General features: G+C 33.9%; 1 protein-coding gene across 1 annotated transcript in view; it reads right to left on the reverse strand.

Annotated features, from left to right (window-relative positions):
* The window catches only part of LOC129002451 (microtubule-associated protein futsch), a 272,549-nt gene extending 261,505 nt beyond the window's left edge, over positions 1–11,044 (reverse strand). The window contains exon 1 of the mRNA XM_054430265.1: positions 11,009–11,044. The gene's annotated coding sequence lies outside the window, so the exon portion shown is untranslated. The remainder of the gene's footprint in view (positions 1–11,008) is intronic.
* Positions 11,045–12,249: the final 1,205 nt, after the last annotated feature.

A 12,249-nucleotide genomic window follows, 5' to 3' on the forward strand; every position in this document is an offset into this window, starting at 1 on the left:
GTGCCGAGGAAGTACTTCCGTTTACACTTAACATCACCTCTTGGACCGCATTCTATTTGGTCCAGTTTTGAGGTTGGAAGTCCTTGTTGACTTTCAGTAATAACTAATATACCGACTGTAAGAGGAAATGTGACTTATTCTTACATTTTTAAATATACGTAGTTTTGTACATTGATTGTTGTTTACAGATCTTACTATCTAAATTACTAACGTTAAAGAATGCGTTACAGCCAAAGAGATGCGGTGTTTATAATATTGCTGAGAAAATAAGATGAAATAGTTATTTGTGTAACTAGTGCGCAAAGTGGCACTTTTCTGCACTAGAGAGAAATGCGGAAAGTTTCTCGAGTGCAGTAAAGAGACTTTGCGCTCGTGTTATACATTATATTTTTCCTGTAGTTACTATAAAGCGTATACATAATGGGTGATTGTAAGTGTGGTTAACTTTTACTACCTATGCAGTTTCACAAGTTACTGTAACAAAGTCAAGTAAATGAAATTGCATCACAAACAAATCGAAGCCTAAATGAATTTTTTTACAAATTAGTAAATACAAATCTGAATAAAATTTGACAAACCTAATGATTAAAAAACTGAATACAATTTTTTGTTTGTAGTGTTTCAGGTTTATACTCACTTTCATTCTGTTCATCTTTCAAACACTAACTAAACCACACGTTTTACGTTGGATAAAAAATACGGTTATCCTGGTTAGATTAATTGGACTAAAGTACCGTAGTTTAAACACGTAACTATATTAATCGGAGAGTTATTTATTAACTTATCGTATTTCATTTTCCCTATCCCAAGAAGGCAGAAGTAAACACACCATACAAATAGATACTGTGCAAACAAGGATCCGAATAGGACTATCCTACTTGTTTAGCTTCCTTGTACGTGAGGTTGACTTTCTTTCGAATTTTGCACGCCTTTGGAGTTGACTAAAGACGATTTCAGCCTGAGCTAAATTTACAATCTACTTAGTCAGATTCTCTTCATGTATAAAATGAGTTTATAATAAGTCAAATATTTTACAATAAAATAAAGATTTGTTTTTAAATTACGTTTGACGTTATATATTTTCTAGGTAAGTCAATGACCCGAGGAACACCCCGTTTATTTATTCAAATACAGCCATTATATGGGTCTAGGCTCGTCTAGAGTTCTAAATGTCAGAGCGCGGGTCAGGTCTAAAGACCCGGGTTCAAATCCCGCAAATCCCCAAAGAGTTGTAGCTAAGTGATAATATTTTGTCCCGATGGATCGAAATTCACCTGAGGCTGTAAAAAAATTATCTTATAAGTAAAATAACATTTTTTTTAAAACGTCATTGAAACGAGGAACTCTTTCCGTATTTGATAACTTCCTCGACAAAGAGACAAATCGTTTTTCCACAAAAAACTTAATCACATAAAAATTGGAGTTATTTTCAGGAAGAGTCTTAGTTATATTTTGTAACTGTAAAAACCTTGAGACGGTCAGTGTTCCTACATCATCAGTTTCGGTTCAAAAATCACAGCCCGCCTTGGTTATGTTATTCTGGATAAACGCTGGTATGCTCACACGCTTAGACGGGAATCAAATATCCATTTCCTAAATTTCCTAAAAAGTTTCGTCGTCTTCCCACGGTTTAGGAGATGAACTAGATCACGACGACGATTAAATTATTTAACGTCGAAAATAAAGGGATAAAACGGGTGGACGAAATGGGAACTGTTTGTTAGACCCGTTTTACATTGAGCTTTAAATAGCTTTAAATTTATCGAAACCTACACCAAAATTGGTTCACATATTGTTATACGCTTTTGTTTTGTTTTATTTGATTTACAGAGCTGGATTGTACTATGTGTCGGCTAAATTCTTGTTTTGTCGGTTTTATTCCCATTTGTATTGGTCTCAATGCAGCGAAATCTCTATACTAGTTTTTCCGAATCCAAAAACATAAGTTTCTCCCAAACGTCAACCAATAAGGGATCATCTTAAGATTTTTGAGTACCATTATCAGCAATTCAACAACAATCAACAATGTGACTTAGGAAGCCATTACTGTGTATAAGTAGTTCTAAATTAGTTAAAAATTACAGCAACTCTATTATTTATTTTGGAAAGATAATCAAATTTAAAAGTGTAAACCTACTTACTTTCAAACCCCTACTTTTGATGTCACAATGGATACAAAAGATGACAACATACCTTAGTGCAGCAATATTCATGCTTCATGAATGAGATGTTTTATCATAATTTGTCACTTTTAGTCAAGCCTCTTTACATGTAGACTATATAAATTACAAATGAAACTGTGATCAATACTTTACAAAACTTAAACAACCTTTCACCAAAAAACACCCTCTTACAAAATAATGCACAATATTTCCTCAATCTAAATAAAGATTCACAAACATCTTTTTTCGAGTAAATAAACAAACACCAGTTAATTGCATAGACCAGCTATTTCATTAAAAAATTAAACCAAATCATAACTTTGGAAGCATGTCAAACGTAGCACTTTGGAAATCGGCCTGTGGGGCAGAGCAGCGAGCACATAACAAAATTATATATGTAGCGAACACATGATTTTGTTATGTGTTCACTGGGGCAGAGTTTCTAAATTTCTCCAGACCAATAATTTTCATCTTCGGGATATCTACACACACTTAAGTTCCGTTTTGATGGGCCATATGCCTGCATTTGTTAATGGCCTTAACAGTGTACATAATATTAGATTGTATCACTTAAATAATATAATAGCAGAAAGGACCCTCAAAAATGAGTTTAAAACATTATCTTGGTTGCCAAAACTGACAGGAGTTGCAGAAACCGTAGCCACCATTCACCCATAGGCACTTCCTGTCCTGCAGTGCTTAATATTCCGGGGACGTTGCGGGGCTTTATGTCTACCGGCCCCCTCCCCCCCCCCCCCGGGGGCCCCTTACATATGACGTCATCACAGCCTCCGTCTACTTTGTATACTGTTTTTATTTTTTATTTTTTGCTGTAGTCGACGTGTTAAATGTTATTTTTAAATTATCATCAATTAATTGTGCGTTCTTTCTCAAGACGCGCTATATCGTTCACAACATTTAGGCGGTTTTAGGGGAAGAAATATATCCCCTCCACTTGACCCTTACCTTGAAATAATAGCTCAACAGCTGATTAAGCAACATACATTAAATATAGTGTCATGCATTGGTAATTGAGATTCTGTATTTTCGTGTAGGTGCGACTATGCAATCATACAGATAAGGAAGTATGAACGAGTATACAAAACGAGTATGGCCAAAATCCATGGATACGCATCTAGATAACAAGAAGTGTATAGTATGAGTATAAAATAACTTAAGAACCCTCCTAATTGGTTCCCGTATAAAACCTTGCAAAGCCGCTGACAAAGTCGAACTTTGGAAACGAAATCCCTCTGATACAACTTAACTTGTTGAACCCCTTTGTCAGTGAACCAAATTTTCTCGACTTTTACGAACCCACCACATCCTATAATTAATCTCAAATGATACTGTTTCAATGTATATCTATGTGCAATAGGATAATTAATTTTATAAGTTGAATCTAGCTAAAAAAACATCTATCATGTACATCAAAACATTACAACGTACCCAACATAGATAAAATTGTAGACAGCTTGTAGTTAAGCCATGATAATGCATATTACAAATGTTTTTATATGCATCCGATTTGTAAGGCAGATTATTTGTTGTTATTGTAAATGACTGAATGAAAACTAACTGGAAGACATAAGTGTATTTTATTCTTTTACTTAAATTAAATCCAAACTAAATTTTATCCGTAAAACTAATATAATGATATCTACTAATTACCAAGAAACTTAAAACTAACTGAACTATTGAACTTTACCCAACTAAATTTATATACACACTTCCACACTAAAACTTTTAACTGGACAAAAAACTCAACCCTCACATATTTTCGTGTCACAGTTATCTAATTAGGTAGGCCCCCTACCTAAACTAATACAAATGTAAAAATCAAAGCCCTTGATTTTTAAACTATTAAATAAGGATTTTCTTCCAAACTAAACAATCTTGTTCGTAGTCAGTCCTAAATAAACTCTTAAGGTTTGAAAATCCTACAAATTTCAATCGAACAAAACAACTAAAAAATAAGTTGATCCATTTAGTAACCCATAGGCTACAACAATTTCATTCAAGTTTTTACGGTACTTTGGTATAATACCGACCACGCCGATAAATAGAATTCCAAATGAGATTTGAATAACAGTGGTTTAAATAACAAAATCTTCCTAGCCTAACCTAACCCAAAACATGGTAAGCCCTTAGGTTAGGTTAGGTTATAATTTTAGGTGTTGTCTGTATATAACCGTACCGTTTTTCGTAGTATTTATACGTTGTATATACCGTAATCAAAGAGTCGGTACAGCTCGAAGCTTGAAGGTCGGTCGAGGTATCATGGAAGAAGACCCTTGAGGCTGTTATACAACAAGCTCACAGGAAATTAATGCTCTAGCTAACATTGCTGAACTAGACACCTGTGCAGAAATGTGCTTTTAGAATTAACTTTAGAGTGAAACGACTAAAATAGATTATCAGTGCTATCCCTTTCTTTTAAGGTTGGAATGTATGATGTAATGATTATTTTGATATCAAGTATTTTCAATAAGTAAATTAAATGCATGTGCGTCTTCTCAGTACAAGATATAGCACAGAGTAACTGTAGTCAAGTACTATATACAGTACATGCCGTAATGCTCCTCTGGAATGACGTCATCATAGGCGACGCAATGGCGTAATTTTGGCCGTTTGTGATCAGCTGTTTGTTTTAATTGTTTAAAATATAACTAAAATACAACATTATGTCATTGCTGTCACCTATGATTACGTCATGCCAGAGGAGCATTACGGTATGTTTATTTAGTGGTCAAACTCATTATCGTATAACCAAATTTAATTTTAAAATACTTTCACAAAATTTTAAGAGGAGTTTAACCTAGTTGATGGGCAAGATTTATTTTGGTCTTGAAAGACAGTACACTAATGTGTTTAAATCACAAAATATTGTTTAGAGTAATCTCTAATCAGGTATTCATAGTATGTACTTTTACTAATCCAAAAATAGATTATAAGTTTTCCAATTCACGATTTTTACTATTATCCTGAATGCTTAGCTCAGCAAGTGGAACGTGATGTAATGTAAAAATATAGGATCAATGAGTATTAATTGCTAACACCAATAACGATGGATATCAATAAGGCACGTTAAATCGGCTTTATCCAGTTTAACCGGTCGATCTTGCCAGCGTTATCGTGTCGTATGCTCGTTCACCTACCATTATGTTGTCGATAAATTGGAGAGAATAGGATTGAAGCTATTTCCATTCAAAACGTATAAAATAATAACCGTTGACTATATAGGTATTAGTAGTTTTTGTCCTAGGACGCTAGACATGAGCCTGGAATTGTTTTTCACATTACTTCAGGCTAGACCTAGGGGTTGCGGCATTAGCACATTGATAAAATCCATTCGTGATTTGGCGGGATTGAACCCGGGGCCTCTGGAACCGAAGTCCCACGCTCCAACCACTAGACCAGCTCGCTCCCATAGGTAATAGTATGAACGAATGAAATGTTTTGAAAATAATCAGCAATAGTAAAACTAGTATTTCAGAATCAAAATGTATTTAGATTATGAAAAAAACAGTCCAATGAACTTAAAACTCATTATGTATATACAACTTTTAACAATTTTATACTCTTGTAGGAGGTTACAATTTGAAATAAAAAATAATAAAAAAGTTTTGCAGTACCTGTACTATTTTGACACAAAGTAAACAGATATACTTAAGTAAACAAGTATTTTGACTCAAAATTCTTTTTGAGCGTACACTTAAAAAAAAATAAGACGCTATATTGAATCAAACAACGAAATTGTTGATTATTTATACTCCTTTATAAATTTTCCTCTTTTTAAACTAAAGACAATAAAGAAGGGGGGGTTTCCTATATTTTACTCGTATAAAGAGTAATTTTTATGTTTCCTTTTTACTTTTGTAATTTTACTGATTTTAAAGCGTTCAAACAAATTCAAACCATTCATTTGCTAATCCTACCGTGTTCTAAGTAATGTGATAGGTAGACTAAACACAAGTAGACTTCTCATCTTTTATACATTTTGATGCTAGTTTTCGTGTCTAGTACATGTCCGTTGACACTGATCGCTAGTGTGGCGAAATTTTGTTTATGTTATTTTAGGGCTAATTTCTACTATCCTACTAATATTATAAATGAGAAAGTTTGGATGTATGGATGTATGGATGTATGTTTGTGACAAGTGAACGCGAAAAATACTGGTCGGATTGGGCTGAAATTTGGCATGATGATAGCTCACATTCCCGATTAACATATAGGCATATTCTTATTTCAAAAATCCTTTTGGGCTCCGCCCCAGTGGCTCTGGAGTTTCCCATGTTAACCTTATGAGAAATGGAATTATTGAATCTTAACAGCTGTTTCAATTAAACAAGTTGGTTCTGTTCTATGATGTTCAATAGCATTAAAGTTACAAGGATTACCAACAGGGTGCAGCACTATTATTTCTTTTACATTTATGACAACAGCTAATTTGCAACCAAAAGGTGAGTGAGCGTAGCGAACGAGCTTCAACCTGGAGGCGAGTTAGCGTAGCGAACGAGTTCCAACCTAAAGGTGAGTGAGCGTAGCGAACAAACTTCAACCAGGACGTGATTGAGCCATGCGATCGATATAATCTTGAAAATTAAGAAGTTAAACGGGGCAAAGCCCGCGGGTTACAGCTAGTTTGTTATATAACTAGTGGACGAGTTGTTTATGATTAATTCGTTTTATTTGGTTAAACGAGGTATTAAATGACTGAAATAGCAAGAAACAAATTGTAAACAAACCAGTACCTTTACAGTACAGCGGACAGAGCTTGGAATAAAATTGGCTTCAGCTGTTCCATAAGGATGAGAAATATACTCAGGGAGTATGTTTTATCTATGGTAATGTATGAATCATAGAAAAATTATGCCTAAAACATTAGATAAAAATTTAGTGCACATTAGCGCACTTAACTGGACGTAAGTTGACATCTAAATGCTCTAGAAATGTTGGGGTAACTCATAATCCATCGACGGCGCAGTTGTTTTCATTACCTGTGAAATAAACGTTTGTCTGCCACAGTACAGAAGGTAGCAGAGCAGACAGGAAAGTGACTCATTACTTAATTGGGACGTTAAGGCTAATTGAACACTGGCAGGTCTAAGTCTAGAGTCTAGACCGACTCACAACGCGGCGAAGAACACCTCTGGGAAGATTCATGGAAATTAAATGCCATACTATCTTAGAAATTTTCCTAAAGTTTTTTATCGAATGTAACTAAAGATTTAGGTATCGCCATCACGATAATTAGGATAATCGTATGGTTCTTGGTGGAGAGAGATCAACATGACGGAGACAGTTCTTGCCTGTGAGATCTTTATGTGAATCTTTATGTACTTGATGGGTGAGGAACGGTCTTATCTGGGCTTCGGGGGCCTCTAGTTGCTGCATTACCACAAAAGTTTTATTGAGAGTTTAAGAAACTCATTCATTATTTTTAATAGTGTTAAATGTCTGAAGCCGTGAGTTTGTTTCAGTATTCAAACATAATTAAAATACCCAAGATAAATACAGAAAAGGTATTCTCACGTAGCTAAACTTTTATTTTTGTCTAAATTTATAAATCTAAAGCTTGAGCCATTGGGTTACAGCAATTTGACATCGCTAAAGGTAGGGTAATTGGTAGGATTTGAACCCAACACTTCACGACATAAGTCACGTGCTCTGACCACTAGACTAGCCTCGCCCCATCGGTACAAAACGAATCTTCCTTGAGAGATAGCATAATATGTATGTAAAATCACGGCACGACTTTTACAAATTATATCCCCCTCACAATTTCCTGAGCACAACTCTTAGGCTCCTTTGAAAATATTAGTGTTTAATATAGCGTTAGGAAGCGTTATATGGAAGATGATTTACTTTAGAGTCCAAGTTAGCAATCCTTTCTGGATACCACACTCTTTTACCTGGTTGAAAATGTTACTAAAGTATGTATGGCGGAACCTGTCTCCTAGCCCTCCATCTATCTGTGGAGTGGTTAAGGAGACAGGTACCATCATATAGGCTATAGTACGCGCTAAAGGAATAGTATACCCTTATCTGCCAATTCCTGAACATAGGAATATTCTCCAATTTGCACCTAATCATGATCTCTTACAGCTTTAAGGTAAGTGACACGCTCATCTTTTGTGACGTCATAGGTGCTGTAGTCAAGTATATTGTTGACAAAACGCTCTCATTGGTTACGTGTTAAACATTGTCAAGCATTATCATCTGGTTAGCACTACTTTGCTGCGCATCTTGTATGACGTCATAGACGCTTTGATTGGGTGTTGTGTTCTTACTTCGGTTTACTTGGTAACACTAATGTATGAAATCAGCTGGTGAGCACTACTTTATTGCGCGTCCTGTTCTTGGCGGTATTACAGTTATAGACATGCTTTCGTGTATTGTAGTATTATGTGGCGTTGACGATATATTTACATATTGTGAAATAAAGAGTTATTGTTTGATAAATTTCAATCTCCGACAACATCACGCAAAACAAAATCTATTCAACGAACTCAATTAACCACAAGGACAACAGCTAATATTAGAAGTAATCAAATGCAATGTTTTACCAGACCAGCCCTTAAATCATCTAGTATAACTTTTACATTAAAATTTTGTCCAAAAATCTATTATTACAAAATCCTTTATTATTCTAAAAGAGGTCACAATCAAAAACAATAATATTCCATTGAAGGACTAATATAATAGTTAATCTATGGTTATTCTTTAAATGTCCATCCATCCAAATAAAAAAAAACTACTATACTTTTGCTAAATATCATTTGTGTAGATGAATTATTTTATCAAAATTTAAATCACATTAGTAGCCCAATTATTTTAAGACGTATAAAAAAGTTGATTACATATTTGTTTACAATTTTCCTCTAAACAAATTTATTCTATTAACGTTTTGAATTTAATTAGTTTGAAATTTTAAATTGGCTAAAGATGACGTCAACCAGTTTAGCTGTCTTTTAAATAAATTGTTATATTCTTTATCATTAGCCTTTAATACATCCCATTAACAATTTGAAACAGTTTAGGCCTATATAGTTTATTTTTCTTAATCTGTACATTTAGAATAAATGCTTTTGAACATAGCCTACTATATTTACTATAAGCACGCTTTATGGGAATTTGAATGTTTTAACTATGGGTGGTACATTGTATTAGCGTAGTATTGATTGATGAGAAGATACAGACTACTCCAGGGACGTCAATCATACCTTTTTGCGTACATCAAGTATATATTTTTTTAATAACAACATATCACATTATACAGGTTACACAAACTAAATACTCATGTGAAAATGAGGCAAAGATGAATTAGAGTTACATTTTCAATATTTTTACTTATATATACTGATGTGATGTGATTTTTTAAGTACAGTATGTTAATAAAGTGTGTATAATCAATCAAATAATTTATTCTTTAAAACCAAAACTACAATTGAATATGTAATTTAGGAAAACTTTAAATTTTAAAACTAACGGAGCCAACCAGCGGCGACCAGATTAACCAGTCAAATAATAGACATAGCAGACATCAACAGTTTGAATCCTTAATTGTATGCATCATTTCATAATCAACACAACTAATAATAAAAAAATAAACGCGTATATATTTTTAATTTAATATAACAATTTTGAGAGTTTTTATAGCAACCACATGATATAATTATATTAATTTAAAATCCCTTTATTATATACTCATTAAAGATTAGCGCTCATCAAACTATGCTAGGATATTTTAAGAATATTTAATTGAAAGAGGAAACAACAATTAATTCCCACGTTAAGATAGGCGCGCCGCTCCCCTATACAGTACAGTTCCTGCGCTTGCATGTTAAAGGTCTATAATATAGTCTGCATAGGAAGTGATAAAAATATTCCTGAATGCAGTGAACCTCGTTAATACGACCTCCACGTAATCCGGACAACTATTTGACAACGGTTTGAGAAAAATCCATTCGGGTAATTTTAAACTACTCGATTAATTTTATTGTGCAAGTTTTAGAGCTGAAATTCAGAACACACTATTCAAGCTGTAGAGAGTTTTTTTTATTACATAAAAGGCATATTCAAACTGTAACGCAAAGCTACGTTTCTGCAAGTTAAGTTTATTCAATTTAATCCAGACGACTTGGATATCCAATTAGGCCAATTAATGAGGGTTTGCTGCACTAGTTATATTGCTTGCTTCCTTTATGCAAAAGTGCAGATTTGGCTAGTTAAAAAGTTATTAAAATCAATTGAGTCAGACGCACAGTCCATGTAGAACCTACATTGATTATAACTATATTTAAAATCAATACATATCAATGCTTTGGAAAACTCTTATGATTAGTGCTTTATACCATGTTTAGGTAATGTATGCTATAATTTACACCATGATTTCGGTACTAAAATTGACTGTTTTAAACTCGGAGAATAATAAGGATACAATTCAATATACTAGTATTCGATTATTGACGGATTTTTAAACAAACCTACACACATTTAAATCCTCATTTTGAACACTCATTCACATTTAAGTATTGTTTTGCTCTCAATGTTAGTTAAAATAACTCTTGCATCACGTATTGTACAATTATTGATTAACACCAAACCTCAATATGTTCAGGAATAATTTAAAAAAAATCCCTCACAAAAATACTACGGTAATTTTAAAATTAATCCTTTTACATATACGAGTAGGCTACATTAGGGCAATATGTCACTACAGTCGCATCAACAACCCTTATCGATTTTTTAAGTCTCAAAATTCCCATTTTCCTCTCTTTATTTTCCTACATGTCTTATCACTTATCACATAATTACACTGTTATATTTCAGGATACACCTACCTGAGCAGTTGCGGACGATAGCCGTTTCCACAGGCAGCACACCGAACAATACGGTATGGATTTTCGGGCGAGGAGCAAAACGCCGGCGCGACAGCAGCGCTATCTGCGGCAGCGGCCGTCCCCCGAACTACCCGATCAGCTGGTCTGTGCTCGCTGCACCGTAACTGCACGCAGCGCTGTCTAGGTTAGGGTTAGGGTTGGGAAAACGGGGCTTCGCCGCCACTGCCACATCGATCACTTTCGTTGAGCTTGTTTTTGCCGAAAACATTTTGTTGGACATCAGGAAAGATGAGCTCACGTTTATAACAAAATTGTTATCAATGGTCATTATCTAGATGAAAAAAGATTCTATGTTTTTGGTTAGGAAATTACTCACTCAACACCACCTTGTCAAATAATGATGTCATCTTGTGTGTATTGATTATCATAGAAGGCCTACAACCAGTGTTTTACGTTGAGTATACGGTTTCGTCGAGGAATAAATATTTTTGTTGCCTAACTGGTAAAATACGAAACAAACTAACAATATGAATAAGAAAACTGGTATCAGCGATAGCAGAACAAGGATGTAGATATAGTTAATCATTATTTTGATTTACTGGTGGCAAAACGTTTTATCGTTATATTTTTTTCTTTTTCCTTCACTCATTGAAACAGTATCATCTTCATTTTCCAAATCATCATGTGAACAAACCAAGATCCAAATTTGGCTCCATGTCATGAAGGCTTAATCGTAATCGTTTGTAAAGGAATATATAAGATAAAAAACTATCTTGACTATAAACCTTGAAAACTTCATTTAATCCATCGTTATATATCGTTATATCATAGATAAAACATACTCGTTTTACCTATGGTTATATCTACGTGTATATTTATTAATATTTGACGAAATTATACTGGCATTGGAATACAAGATAAATAAATAGTAAAACAGCTGTTTTGATTATCATTGTTTATATTTACCGTGTTGTCATTTTTCTAAAATAAATAATTAGTGTAGTTGAAAAATGAAATGCAATCTGTAGTATTTTATGTTTACTCAGTGAAAGAATACCACGTGAAGTAATATTTGGTAAGTTTGAATATATTTCAAGTGACACATTTTGGTTTTTCTTAGACTAAAGTTTTTTTTATTGCTTGATCTGAAGCCAACCACAACGAGCAAATACAGACCCTTTGCATGGTAGGTAAAGGAAGGAATACAGAATAGGTTGGGCCTCAGAGTAATAAGTAATAAA

This window comes from Macrosteles quadrilineatus, unplaced genomic scaffold, assembly GCF_028750875.1.
Source record: "Macrosteles quadrilineatus isolate MER2022 unplaced genomic scaffold, UCM_ALF_1.0 Scaffold_9__3_contigs__length_116548681, whole genome shotgun sequence".
NCBI classification, from domain to species: Eukaryota; Metazoa; Arthropoda; class Insecta; order Hemiptera; family Cicadellidae; genus Macrosteles; species Macrosteles quadrilineatus.